Source organism: Chionomys nivalis, chromosome X (assembly GCF_950005125.1).
Source record: "Chionomys nivalis chromosome X, mChiNiv1.1, whole genome shotgun sequence".
In the NCBI taxonomy this organism is placed as follows: domain Eukaryota; kingdom Metazoa; phylum Chordata; class Mammalia; order Rodentia; family Cricetidae; genus Chionomys; species Chionomys nivalis.
Window position 1 is genome coordinate 45,695,214 of NC_080112.1, and position 15,408 is coordinate 45,710,621.

A 15,408-nucleotide genomic window follows, 5' to 3' on the forward strand; every position below is an offset into this window, starting at 1 on the left:
ATTCTACATGTAGAAGACTGGCAAGGAAACTGACTAAAATCTTGAAGAAGACAGAATGCCCACTCTCCCTATTCCTTTACAGTGTCATGTTGTATTTCTTTCAGTGAACAATAGAGAAAGGGAATGAAATGATAATCACACACATATGAACAGATGAATTCCAATCATCCCCATTTTCAAATGCCATGGTATTATACTTAAAACATGGCTGCATTGTACCAGAAGACATGTAGCAGAATCAACAATTTCAGCAGCATGAGAATCAAAGAATCAGCTTACAAATGTCAACAGCCCTTCTATATACCAACAGAAAAGCCACCTTAGAAAGAGATCATGTACAGAATCTCATTTACAATGGTATAGAAGAAAATAAAATATGTTGGGCTAAACATAAACTAAAACAAGAAGGCAAATTTCTTTCTTTTAAAAATTTGTTTATCTGGAGAAGACTAGGGGGTCATTGGCAGTGGCACCAGAATTTATCGGTACTGCATGTACTGGCTTTTGGAGATCCTATTCTCTTTGGATGAATACCTTCTTTGCTCAGCCTAGATATAGTAAGAAGCACCTTGACCTTCCACAAAGCAATGTGCCTTACCCTCTGAGGAGTGGTTGGGGCATAGGATGAGAGGGTGTGGGAGGAGGGGAGGGACTGGGAAAAGAAGAGGGAGTGTGAACTTGGATTGGTTATTTTTTAATAATCTAATAAATAAAAATATTTTTATTCAGCTATATATTTTTGTTCCCCTCCCTTTCTCTACTCTCCTCTTTTACAATCTTCCATATCCCCACTTTCCCTATTTACTTAGATCTTGTCTTTTTCTACTTCTCATGTAGATTAGATCCATGTATTTCTCTCCTAGGGTACTCTTTGTTGTCTAGGTTCTCTGGGATCGTGCATTGTAGGCTGGTTTTCTTTGCATTATGTTAAAAAGCCACTGTGAGTGAGTACATATGATATTTGCCTTTCTGAGTTTTTGTTACCTCACTCAGTATGATGTTTTCTAGATCCATCCATTTGTCTGCAAATTTCAAGATGTCATTATTTTTTCTGTTGTAGTACTTCATGGTGTAAATGAACAACATTTTCCTTATCCATTCTTTGATTGGGGGGCATTTAGGTTGTTTCCAGGTTCTAACTATGACAAACAATGGTCCTGGGAACATAGATGAGCACACGAATTTGTGGTATGATTGAGCATACTTGGGTATATACCCAAAAGTTGTATGGATGGTTCTTGAAATAGAGTTTTTCGTAATTTTCTGAAAAATCACCATACTGATTTGGAAAGTGGCTGTATCATTTGCACGCCCACCAGGAATGGAAGAATGTTCCATTTATCTCTTATCCTCTACAGCATAAGTTGTCATCAATGATTTTGATCACGGACATTCTTACAGAGGAAATATGGAATCTCAGCGTTGTTTTGATTTGCATTTCTGATGGTTAAGAATGTTGAGCATTTCCTAAGTGTCTTTCAGCCATTTTAGATTTCTCTGTTGAGAGTTCTCTTTAGGTTTGTACCCGAATATTTTATTGGATAATTCGTTCTTTTGGTGGCCAGTTTCTAGAATTCTTTGTTTTAGAGATCAGTCTCTGTATTATGTGGAGTTGGTGAAGATCTTTTCCCATTCTTGTAGGCTGTTGTTTTGTCTTGTTGAGCATGTCCTTTGCTTTACAGAAGATTTTCAGTTTCAGGAAGTTTCATTCATTAATTGTTTCTCTCAGTGTCTGTGCTATTGGATTCACATTTAGAAAGTGTTTTGTGCCAATGCATTGAAGTGTACTTCAATACATTCTCTTCCGTGAGAGTTTCAGCGTGTTTGGTTTTATACTGAGGTCTTTGATTCATTTGGACTTGAGTTTTGTGCATGGTAATAGATGTGGATCTATTTTCATTCTTTTACATGTTGATATCCAGTTCTGCCAACACCATTTGTTAAATAAGCTTTTTTTATTCTATATTTTCTAATTTTTTTTTGCGTTTTTGTCAAAAATCAGGTGTTAGTAGATGTGTGGATTAATATCAGGGTCTTCGATTCAGTTCCATTAGTCCTCCTGTCTGTTTTTATGCCAATTACCAGAATATTTTCAGTATTGTAGTTCTGTAGTAAAGTTTGAAGTCAGAGATTGTGACGTCTCCAGTTCTTTTATTGTACATGATTGTTTTGGCTATCCCGATTTTCTGGTTTTATTTATTTACTTATTCATATATTTATTTATTTTTGCTTTTCCGTATGAAGTTGGGTAGTGTTCTTTAGAGGTCTTTGAAGAATTTTGATGGGATTTTACAGGGCATCGCACTTAATCTGTAGATTGCTTTGACTAAGATTGCCGTTTGTTTTGACTTCACTGTCCTTGTCTGCTACTTGTTTTTTTAGATAACCTATCATTCTTATTATTCGCATTATTGAACTATATATTTTCTCTGTTTTTCTTCCTTCCTCTTCCATTCCCATCCACCCTCTTCCCTGGTTCGCATACTCCCAATTTACTCAGGAGATCTTGTCTTTTTCTAATTCCCATGTGGATTAGATCCATGCATGTCTCTCTTAGCATCCTCATTGTTGCTTAGGTTCTCTGGGGTTGTGAATTATATGCTGTTTTTCTTTGATTTATGTCTAAAACCTACTTATGAGTAAGTATATATGATATTTGTCTTTCTAGGTCTGGGTTACCTCACTCAATATAATGTTTTCTAGATACATCCATTTGCCTGCAAATTTCATGTTGTCATTTTTTCGGCTGTGTAGGACGCCTTTGTATAAATATATCTTATTTTCCTTATCCATTTTTGGTCAAGAGTCATTTAACTTGTTTTCAGTTTCTGGCTATGACAAACAATGCTGCTGTGAACATAGTTGAGCACATGTCTTTGTGGTAATTTTGAGAATCCTTTGGGTACATACCAAAAAGTGGTATTGCTGGGTCTTGAGGAATGTTGTTTCCTAATTTTTTAAAAGATTGCCATGCTGACATCAAAAGGGGCTGTTCCAGGAATGCAGGAGTGTTCCCTTTACCCCACAACCTTTCCAGCATTAGTTGTCATCAGTGTTTTCATCTTGGCCATTATTACTGATATTGATGTTTAAGGATGTTGAACACTTCCCTAAGTGTCTTTCAGCCATTTTAGATTCTTCTGTTGAGAGTTCACTGTTTAGGTCTGTACTCTATTTTTTAAAATTGGATTATTATTATTATTTTTGATGGCCAAATCTTTAGTTCTTTGTATATTTTGAAGATGAGACCTCTGTCTGATGTGTGGTTGGTAAAGATTTTTTCCCATTCTGTAGACTGCCATTTTGTCTTGTTGACCATGTCCTTTGATTTATAGAAGCTTTTCAGTTTCAGTAGGTCCCATATTAAGTGTTTCTCTAAAGTTTCTGTGCTATTGGGGTTATATTTGGAAGTGGTCTCCTGTGTCAATGCATTCAAGTGTACTTCCCAATTTCTTTTCTATAAGGTTCAGTGTGTTTGGTTTTATGTTGAGGTCTTTGATCCATTTGGACTTGAGTTTTGTGCATGGTAGTAGATATTGATCTATTTTCATTCCTTTACAAGTCGATATTCAGTTATGCCAGCACCATTTTTTAAATAAACTTTCTTTTTTTCTATTTTATATTTTTTCATTTTTTTTTGTCAAAAATCAGGTGTTATTTGATGTGTGGCTTATTATATCCATCTTTGAATCACTTCCATTGGTCCTTCTGTCTGTGTCTTTTTTTTAATGTCATTACCAGTTTGTTTTCAGTACTGTTACTCTGCAGTAGAGTTTGAAGTTAGGGATTGTGATGCCTTCAGAAGTTCCTTTATTATACATTATTGTTTTGGCTTCCATGTTTTTTTGCTTTTTTTGCTTTTTTATAAGAAGTTAAGTAGTGTTCTTTAAAGGTCTTTGAAGAATTTTTCTTGGATTTTGATGGGCACTGCATTGAAGATGTAGATTGCTTTTCATATGTTTGCAATTTTTAATATGTTATTTCTACCCACACAAGAACATGGGAGACCTTTTCACTTTCTGGTGTCATCTTCATTTTCTTTGTTTAATGATTTAAAGTTCTTGTCGTACAGCTCTTTCTTTTGCTTTGTAAGAGTTATACCAAGATATTTTATGCTGTTTGTGGCTATTATATAAGGGTGATGTTTCTCTGATTTCTTTCTCAGTCCACTTATCAGCAGTGTAAATAAGGGATACTGACTTTTTAGTTAATCTTTTATCCTGTTACATTACTGAATGTGTTAATGAGTTTTAGAAGTAACTTTGTAGAATTTACGGGGTCACTCATGTGATGTATCATATCATAAACAAGTAGTGAAAGTTTGACTTTCTCATTTCTGATTTGAATCACCTTTTCTTCTTTCATTTTCTTATTGTTCTTGCTAGAACCTCAAGTACTATATTGAATAGATGTGGAGAGAGTAGACAACCTGTTTTGTTCTTATTTTGGTAGGATCACTTTCAGTTTCTTCCCATTTAGTTTGATGTTGACTTGTATATTGCCTTTATTGTGTTTAGGCATATTCCTTGTACCCATGCTCTCTCCAAGAACTTTATTATGAAGGGATGTTCTATTTTCCCAAAGGCTCTTACAGCATCTAAGGAGACAATCATGTGCTTTTTATTTCAGTGTGTTTATATGTAGGATTACTTTGACAGATTTTCATATGCTGATATCTGCATCTCTGGGATAAAGCCAACTTGGTGATGATGGATGATTTTTCTCATGTGTTCTTGTATTTAATTTCTGAATAATTTATTGAGTATTTCTGCATCAATGTTCATGAGTGAGACTGATCTGTAATTCTCTTCCTTAGTAATGTCTTTTTTGGTGAGGAGTTTCTGGGTAATCATGGTACTATGAAAAGAGTTTGGCAACATTACTTCTGTTTCTACTTTGTGTAACAATTTGAGGAGTATTGGTATTAGTTCTTTTTTGAAAATCTTGTAGAATGCTACTCTAAAACCATATTGTCCTGGACTTTAATAGCTTGGGAGACTTTTGATGACTGTTCCAAAGTCTTTATCAGTTATAGGTGTATTTACTTTGCTTATCTGGTATAGATTGAATTTTGGTAAGGGATATTTATCCAGAAAATTGTCTGTTTTCTTTAAGTCTTCCAATTTCGTGAAGTACAGGATTTCAAAGTGTCAGCTGATAATCCCTTTGATTTTTTCCATATCTGTTGATATGTCACCTTTTTCATTTCTGATTTTGTTTTTTTCGATATTCTCTCTCTCTCTCTCTCTCTCTCTCTCTCTTTCTCTCTCTCTCCTTTTTGGTTAGTTTGAATAAAGGTTTGCCTATGTGTATGTTTCATTGATTTTTTTGTATTGTTTTCTTTGTTTCTATTTAGTTGATTTTACTTCTCAATTTGTTCATTTCCTGTCATTTAGTCCTTCTGGGTGAGTCTGCTACTTTTTGTTCTAGAGTTTTCATGTGTTTCTTTAACTCACTACTGTGGGATATTTCCTGGTCGTTTATGTAGGCATTTTTAGGGCCATGAACTTTCCTCTTAACACTGCTTTCTTGAGTCCCATAAATTTGAATATGTTATGTGGTCGTTTTCACTTAAATTTAGGAAGTCTTTAATTTCTTCATTCCCCCATTTTGTGATCAATTTCCATGAGTTTGTGGTCTTCGTGAATTTAGTGTTGCTTTTAAGTTCTACTTATAAGCAGTGGTGATCTGATAAGGTACATGGGGTTATTCCAATTGTTTGTTATTTGTTGAGGTTTTCTTTGTTACCTAGTATGTGGTCCATTTTTGAGAAGATTCCTTGAGGTATTGAAAAGGAGTTATATTCTGGGATGGTTGAATGGATTGTTCTATAGATGTCTATTAAGTCCATTAGAGTCATAGCATCCGTTAGATCATTTATTCCTCTGCTAAGACATGCCCAGTGGTGAGAGTGGGGTGTTGAATTCTCCCATTATTAGTGTGTTGGGTTTAATGTGTGATTTAAGTTTCAGTAGTATTTCTTTTACATATGAGGGTGTCGTATTTGTGGCATAGACTTTCAGAATTGAAATTTCCTCTTGAGTCATTTTTCTTGTGACTAAGAGGAAATGGTATTCTTTGTCTCTTTTGATTGATTTTAGTTTGAAGTCTATTTTGTTAGATATTAGGATAGCTACACCAGCTTGTTTCTTAGGTCCATTTTATTGAAAAAAAATTTCTAACCGTTTACTCTGAGGTGATGTCATTTTGAGGTTGAAGTGTGTTTCTTATATTTAACAAAAACATGGATTCAGTATTTTATAGGTCTGTGTCTTTTTATAGGTGAGTTAAATCCATTTATATTAAGGGATATAATGACCAGTAATTGCTAGTTCCTGTTACTTTAGTTTTTTCTTCCTTGGTGTTGTTATCGTGTGTGTTTTTCGTTCTTTGGGATTTGCTGCTGTGAATCATATATTTTCTACATTTTTGTGGATTTAGCTAACTTCTTTGTGATAGAGTTTTTCTTTAAGGAGATTCTGTAGAACTGGGTTGTTTTTAATTTTTATTTTTTTTTTGCTATGTATTGCTTAAATCTGGTTCTGTCATGGGATATCTTGTTTTGTCTGTCTACAGCGATGCAAAATTTTCCTGGGTATAGTTGTCTGAGCTGGCATATCTGTGGACTCTGTATATCTGCATCGTACTTGACCAGGACCTTATGTCTTTGGTTGTTTCCACCGAGAATTCAGGTGTAATTGTGATAGGTCTGCCTTCATATATTAGCTGGCCACTTTTCTTTGTAGCTCATAACATTTTTCTTTATTCTGTATGTTTAGTATTTTGATTATGATGTGCAAAGGGACTCTTCTTTAAACCAGTCTATTTGGTGTTCTGTAAGTTTCTTGCACATTGATATGCATATCTTTCTTTGGGTTGGGAAAGTTTTCTTCCTTGATTTTGTTGAATATATTTTCTGTGCTTTTCAGTTTTATTTCTTCTTCTATCCCTGTTATTCTTAGGTTTGATCTTTTCGTGGTGTCTCATATTTCCTGGATATTTTATGTTAAGCTTTGATTAGATTTAATGTTTTGATTGACCAATGAATCTATTTCCTCTATTGTATCTTCAGCAATTTAGATTCTCTCTTCCATATCTTGTATTAACTGTTTGTGCTTGCATTTGTGGCTCCTAATTATTTTCCCATATTTTACATTTAGAAACTTCTTTTGGTTTGTGTTTTGTTTATTGTTTCTTTTTTGATTTTTGAGTCTTGAATCATTTCTTTCATCTACTTGACTTCTTTATCTTCATTTACTTTAAGGGATTTGTTAATTTCTTCCATTTTTTGTTTGACTTTTACTCCATTTTTTGAAGGAATTTTTAAATTTCCTTTTTAATGACATCAAACATTATCCTAAAGTTGGTTTTGAAGTCACTTTTTTATATTTTTTTGAAGTCACTTTTTTTCTGCTTCAACTATATTGGAGTGCACAAGTCTTGCTGTTGTATAGCCACTAGAATTTGTTGGTGTCATGTTTCTCCTTGTCATGCTGAGTGTTTTCTTACTTTGTCTACCTACCTTTTCTTCTGATCTGTATAGTTAGGGCTGTGTCTCTGGTGATCAGTCTTCCAGGTGCCAATGAGTTGAAGACTCAGATGGTTTCTCCTTGTGGTGCAGTTGGAGCCTCAGTACCAGTCACCCAGGAGGTAACTCGCTCAGTATTCCTGGGGATTGCTTTGCTATCATGAAGTTCATTTGGGCCTGCTTCCATGGAGGTCACTTGTTTGGCCCTGCTCCTGCTGAGTTTGCTTGCTTGGGCCTGGTTCCCCGGAAGTGGCTGACTCAGGCCTGCTCTGGTGGATGTCACTGGCTTGGACTTGTTCTATTTGAGGTTACTAGCTCAGGACTGTTCCGACAGATATTGCTGGCTTGGACCTCTTCCTGAGGATGCTCCTGACTTGGACCTGCTCCTGTGGAGATCTCTGGCTCAAGCCTGTTCTTGAGGAGTTCTCTGCCTAGGGACTGGCCCTGTGGAGGTTGCTGACAATATGCAGAAAGAGTTGTCTTGCTTATTGAAACCACTGAATTTATACCAGATGATACAGATTTGACTTCATTATCCATTCAGGTTCAAGTTGTAATCAGGAATAGGCTTTATCCCATACACATAACACACATATAATACCATATGGATCTGCCCAGGCTTCTAGCACAAGGTAATGTAAAAATTGACTGATTATTCATTAGAAATGTCCCGAAGGCTTCAGAATTTCCAAGAAACATCATGTCAATAGCCAAAGTTTAAAATAACAGTTTTCTGTTACATGGCAATAAGTTAAGTGGATTAGAAAGAGATGTTGTACTTGCTCTTTCTATAACCAAATACCATTACCTGCAGAGAGTAACCAAAAGGGAACTCAAAGGAATGCAATCTGGGCAATAGATGTGTTCCACTTTACAGAATTTGAAAAATTAAAATATATATACCACACCATTGACAATTATTCATGTTTTTTATGGACAGCTGCCTTGAGGTGAGAAAAGGCTAATTCAGTAATCACACATTTACTAGAAGTAATGGCCATTATACATATACTTGCACAAATAAACACAGAAGATGGTCCAGCATATGTGTCTAAGCAGAATTAAACCTTTTTTGCTTATTACAATATAAAGCATATTACAGGTATACCAAACAATCCTACAGGTCAGGCTGTTATAGAAAGAGCAAATCAAACTATAAAGGACATGTTAAACAAACAGAAAGTTAGAGAAAATACCCCCAGAATTAGATTGCATAATGTTTTATTAACCTTGAAGTTTTTAAAGCTACTGAGAAAGGAACAACAGAAGCACAAAAATATTGGTTAATAACAAAGACTTCTGAATTAAATCAGACGGTGCAATTCAAGTATGTGTTCACTTCAGAATGGAAAGCAGGAAATGTGCCACAGGATTCCATAAAAAAGAGCATTACTCCCATGACAGCTATAAATAATTCTAGATGACGATGCCTCGTCTCCCACAAAGTTTGTCCTCAGAGTTAAGGATATAATGTAATGGTTGATTATTACTGGTATAGGTTTGAGATTTGGGCTGGAAATTATGCAATCTCAGAGTTCTCTTATAAAAGGAAAATTGAAAAAGATAATAGGTAGGTCAGTGTGAGCCTACTCACACTAGTAATAATAGTAGTGAGTAACAGAGTGAATACTTGTAAGCTTTTATTTATAGACAATTTACATTGATATTTACTCTTCTATATTAATACAGATTCAAATTATATTTATTATATTAAATATGCTGCTATTTCTCTTTATCATATTTGTACACTTATGCAGTTATTTTGTCAGATTGTATAAATGCATGTTTCTACCTCTGTTTAAGTCATTGTATATATTGATACAATTTATGATATATTTATCATATTGCACTATACATTTCTATCTCTGATCAAATACATGTACATTGTTTACATTTTGAAGTCTTCATCCTCATTTGCTGCATAGTTGTTTAAATATTGTTTGATATTCTAACATGAAGTCTTTGTCTTTAAGTTATACAGATATTAAGTATTATAGGACAATGGTCATTCTAGTTTCTCATATTTTTAGTTAGACTAATCAGGTTCTTTAGATACACAGAGATTGTATTCTGCATAGATAGGTAATCTTCAACAACTTCAAAGACCGGTAGAACATGACATTTAAATAATTTAGGGTTCTTTTGACATGAGACATGATTGCTCATGGCAGAAACAACCTATTCTCAAGAGAATGTTGAGCCCTGAAGACACTCCACTTGGAGCTTGTTTTCTTCTTGGCAAAACTGGCCTTTAGGCAAGGAACTACCCATGCATGAACCTCTGACTAAATGCATGGTGTCCAGACTGGACATGCAGGGTACAAGAAAAAAGACTGCCAAATCTTTCAAAGACAGGGTAAGACAGTTTTGAAAAATTTTCTTGCCTCTGAAAATGGTCTGTCAGTTACTCTAGGCCTTAACAAAAGTTGGTTGCTTCAACATTGCAAATGAGACTTTGGGTGATTGCCAAGGTAGTCAGTTGTCTCTGTGATCTACTGCACATTTTGGAAACTGCTTGATTACACTTCCTGCCTACTCAAGTAATATTACTTTCCTTCTCAGAACTTCAATGGGGTTTGCAGATTAGTTGTAGTTCCTTCCTTCTTATGATTTACCAAAGCCATTTCTAGTATAAGGCTTAGACTCCTTGGGATATAATGGTTATTGAAACATTAACATATGTTCCTTGCTTAATAGTGTTTATGCTAGTTGTAATTCTAATTTTGATGCTTGATAGTGATTCCCATTGTATGTAGTTTTGTATTGGGTTTGGAACTCTCTTACATATTTGTGCATGATTTTTTCCGTATGCTTTCCAAATAGATAAAGATAGCCTGCTCAGTCTGTAGACAGAAAAATAAAATTTGTAATCTGGTACAGGTACAAAAATATATGTATAGACCAATAGGATCAAGTAGAAGACCCAAATACAAACAGTTATTCCTATGGTTATATGGACTTTAACAAAAGTCAAAGCACTTACACTGGAGAAAAGAAAGCATCTTTAAGGATCGATCCTGAGAAAACTGAGCACCTACTTGCAGTACAATGAAATTTGACCCTATCTTTTACTTTTCAGAAAAATTAGATATAAAAGGACCAAAGACCTAAATCTGAATCCTGAAACAGTAGAAACACTGGAAGAAAACATAGGTAATACCTTACAAGGTATAGGTATAAGTCAGGATTTTTCAAACATCATTCCCTTTGCCATGGAATAGAGGCCAAGTATTGGCAACTGTGCCTTCATAAAACTAAAAGTCTTCCATATTGCTATGGAAATAATGCATGGTGTGGATAGGTATCAGTAGAACAGAAGAGATTAATGGGCAAAGATATATTTAACTCATTCTTTCTTCTTTCAGTATTGATTTTGACCATCATGTCAAGGAAGTCTGTAGGAGAGTTCTTCACAAAAAACAGTAAATGAGTTAGTCATTTGGTTTGAAAAGGTCAACAAACAGAAAGGCATATCATCCATTTGAATTAAGAATGTAAATGGAATTTTTCACTTACTTTAATTCACTGACAACAGGAAAGAAAATCTTATGAACACTAAAAGTGAATTAAACATCTGCTAATACTTTTCCAATAGTCAGCCAGTTTTTAGAATTATTCTTATATGAATTGTTTGATCTACGCTTTTTTTCAATTTGAAGAGAATCATATATTTGGATGTAAATGATGATCCAATCTCTTAAACACAATAACAACCATATATTAATATTTTTTCTATGTGAACAATTATAAATAAACCTCATATTTCAGGAATGTTTTATTATGTAGTTCAAATTAATATAATAAAATGTATATTGTTTTTTATTAACTAGAATATTCAAAACAACAAGAATTCAAGCATTAGAGAAAGCAAAATAACATAGAAACAGATTGTGTTATACTTACACAGGTTTGGAAGTTATTAGTACTAGTCATATTAAAACTATCTATGGTGTGGTTAACTTCTTTGATCTTAGGACATGGTGAGTGGAAGCAGGGGAATTAAGATTTCAATGTCTAACAGTGTAGGAGAAACTGAGGTCTTTGTGCTCAAAGAAAGGTGCTAGGAAACTGGGATGTTAGTCACATGGGGTTGTTCCTTCAAATACAGTAATGCATAACCTGATATCAGCCCACAAGTCTTGGGGCTTGGGTGAACTTTGTACTGTCTGTGACAGAGACTAGACCAGAGCCTCTCCTAGGCCTTTATTGTGATCTCATTTATCTCACCAATCTATAGAACCTAACTTAATGGAAGGTGTTGCATGCAGTCGTGCTATAGCACCCATCATTATGGAATGTGTCATATGTAATCAATGTATAGAACTCATCTTTATGTAATGTGTGACATGTACTTTATAAAGAGTTTTGATGTATTCACATTGGATCTTTTATTTAGCTTACTTTGTGATTTGTTGTGTACATGGCATAGAGTTAATAAACACCAGGCCAGTTTTCACTGAGTTGTGTGATGCCTAAATATTGCAAGAATAAACTGCTTGGTGCCAGACTAGCAAAGATTATTTAGTAATTTTGAAGCAAACTAACTTATTGCCTCCTGTGAATCATTACCCTGCTGACCACTGTGCTTGCAGAGATGCACACAAAACTGTGCTACATATGTAGATCCTGTCTCAATATTTTTTATTATTTTAGTTTCATGGGAGATACCTCATGCAATAATGTGTTTTCGGGGAAAGCCTATAGATCTAAGTGCACTTTCCTCTTCTATATAATGTACTAGATGTGGGCTATAAACTTGTCAGTCTTGCAGTGGGGGAATGGAAACAAGAGGATCCCTGGGCCACAGTAAACTGTTAAACTAAGATACTTGAGAAGCTTCAGCACAATGAAAGAACATGTTTAAAAAGCAACTTTTGGTGCCTGAGAACTGACATAAGAGGATGAACTTTTCTCTCCAAATGCATGCTGCTGAAGCACAATATTGATGAGGATTAATAAAATGTGTAGGTCTTGGGGAAAAAAAAGGTTGACAATGTAGTAAGTTAACTTTGCCTGTCTAAAACTGTTTGTGGCAAAATCAAATTTCACTAGTTATGTTTTTGCTGACAGAATTTAAATTGAAATGTCCTTTTTGAAACACTTTATGTATGCAGGCAAAGCTGAAAATACTGACAAATTACCATGGTATTTAAACCTTTACTGGGAGTGTTAATTAACAAATTGCCATTTAGTGCACTGTGATAAAATTCTCCCTGCAATCAAGACGTATAAATTCAATGGAGAGTTGTTGGTTTCCAGCTATTAGAAGAGGCACTATTGCATTATTGAGAATAGCATGGCAGGTCTTGTCTATTAATGATGGATACAACTACAGCAAATGTCCTCCACCAATGGCTCAAGGAAAACAGCAAAAGAGGTGCTCAGAAAGTTTCTTAGAGTGAGTGAATAACTGAGGGCTGTGAAACAATGTTATAACTGTATAATAAACACTAGAACAATGACAATATCAATGGACTTATTTACATGGAAAAGAGAGAATTTTATAGCTTCCCATCCCCAGTTATTAAGTATAGGTAACAAAAGATGGTTAGAAATAGAATTAGCCTTTCCCATGCATGATCTGATGTTTTAGTTGTACAATGCAGAAAGATTGGCCTTGAAACCATGTACACATAAAAAATAAATGGACTCTGGTTGTATGTATATACTCTCTCTCACACACACACACACACACATGTTCAAATTCACACACACATAGATGTACTGAGTATTTGTCAATAATGACCAAGGAAATAGAGAGTGGGTAAATATATGAGAGTATGTGGAGAAAACATATCTTGGGTTTCTGGGGAAAGGAATTGATGTGCTCCTATTTCAATTAACAACTTAAAAGTTCATTAAAGCAGCACCTGATACATTAAGCACACAACTCAACAATTACATTTGAGTTGAAATACTGTTTCTAATGAAATACAGGACTACACATACTTCATTTCACCTTCAGGAAAATGTGTTACTTTTTGAATATTCCTTTTTATTATTTTCTGTATACATTAAAATATTTTTCTCTTCAATGAGTTTATTCATTATTATTTTGATAGTACATTTTCAGGATTCCATAAGATATTTTCAAGCAGAATTATAATTCAATATCTTCATACCACCTTCTCTTTCTCATTTTCTGTCCCTTGGGAATAGTGTTTGCCAGAAATTTTCTGTGTAAAAGGAATAGAAGACAAGCAGAAGGAGAAATGGATATGGAGAAGCAAGTTGAATAATATACAGGAAAGTACAAATCCAAAAACAAAAATGCACTATAAGGACACTAGCCAGGCTTCTTTAGGTATATAAAGTTATGTTTCATTTGGAATGTTTGTTTAATTTTACAACCCAACTGCTATCTTTCCACCTACCTCTACATTTAGTTTGTGCAATTTGCTTTCACTGCTGCAAGGATAGAGGGAATGTCCATGAAGTCATTCAGCGGAGTAAAAATGAGCATGAAAAGCAGGAAGGAAATGATAAGGCAAACCTGTTCTTCAATCTGAATTAATTAGATAATTTGTCCTGGACTGTGGAGGAAGCCAAAGCCAAAGGCACTGGTTGAATGGATTTGTCACTCAAGTGAAATGAAAGTGTATTTACTTTCTTGAGTTGGCATGCTTGATTCAAGTTGTTATTGTTTAAGTCTTATTTTTCTAAAAGAGAATCCTTATGTCTTTCTTATTGTAACAATGGCCAAAATGTAGAAACGATTTTGTGAATAGTAACACTACTCTGCTTTAAAGGAAAGCTAAAAATGGATGTTGTCTGGGAATATCCTGTGCAGAAGGATTTTCCTAAGTTTGAGCTTAATAAAATCGTATTCTTTGTAAAAGGGCTGAGTTTTTTTTTTTTTTTGCTGTTGTTGTATGCATTTTTTTTCTTTCCTGGTATTTGAAGTTCTATAAGAAAAGCTATTTCAGGGTGGGCTAAAGTTATGTGCAGGCATATCATAGATCTGTATATTTAAGAAGAAATGTGGAGAGGATTTAGTGTGAATGGCCACAATAGAATTTAAAAATTTTAACAGTGGAATGAAGAATACTTTTATTGAGTCAATGAGTTAATGCATTAAAACTATCCTTGTATGACAGTACTAAACCTAAGTATCAAGCCAAGAAACATATCTGCACAGTTGTTGAGAAAAAGTAGTGTCTGATTCTTCCTTTTACTTTGAAAGGTCAACAACAATAAAAATGTGTCCATCAATTAGCAATCTAATGGCACCTTGGCATTTGAATCCTTCATTATTGCTCACTGGTGGATGGAAATCAGTCTTCCCATGAACATCAGAGACAAAATACAGAATCTTAGGTTACATGATCAAATATTGAAATTCTTCCACTAATTATTTCATAAGTCTTTGAGACACACAGATATCAAGAGTTTCACAAACCTTAGGCTAAGTTCTTTGGGCAGGGTAGTAGGAGGTCATAGACTCTGTGTGAGTCATGTGCCATTTCCCTGAAAAGCATAGAATATCTCAATGTTTCATGCTTTATTCAGAACTCTACAATTATTTTCTTATTTGTTAAAATAGGTGGTTTGCCATATGTATCCCCATTATCGTGTATTGATTAATTAAAATTGTTCTTTGCATTGTTCAAACACACAAACCCACATACACACACACAGAGAGAATTCTTATTCTGTTTTCTCTTACTTCAATTACCTCACACTATTCAGATATTTATGTTAAGATTATCAAAGATTTCCCAACCAAGAAGTTTCTTTAACAGATCCATGTTTTATTTCATTTTTTCAAAAAAGTAGTTCTCTTTATAAGGTTAATTCTATCACTTTTAGTGTAATTGCTATTAATCTCGCCTAAAATATTAGCACAAGTTCTTTGCCAAGGTTCAATGTTTTCCCACAAC

At 34.4% G+C, this 15,408-nt stretch overlaps 1 protein-coding gene across 1 annotated transcript in view; it reads left to right on the forward strand.

Moving 5' to 3' along the window:
- The window catches only part of LOC130868358 (odorant-binding protein-like), a 135,122-nt gene that overhangs the window by 14,292 nt on the left and 105,422 nt on the right, over positions 1-15,408 (forward strand). The gene's annotated exons all lie outside the window — the stretch shown is intronic.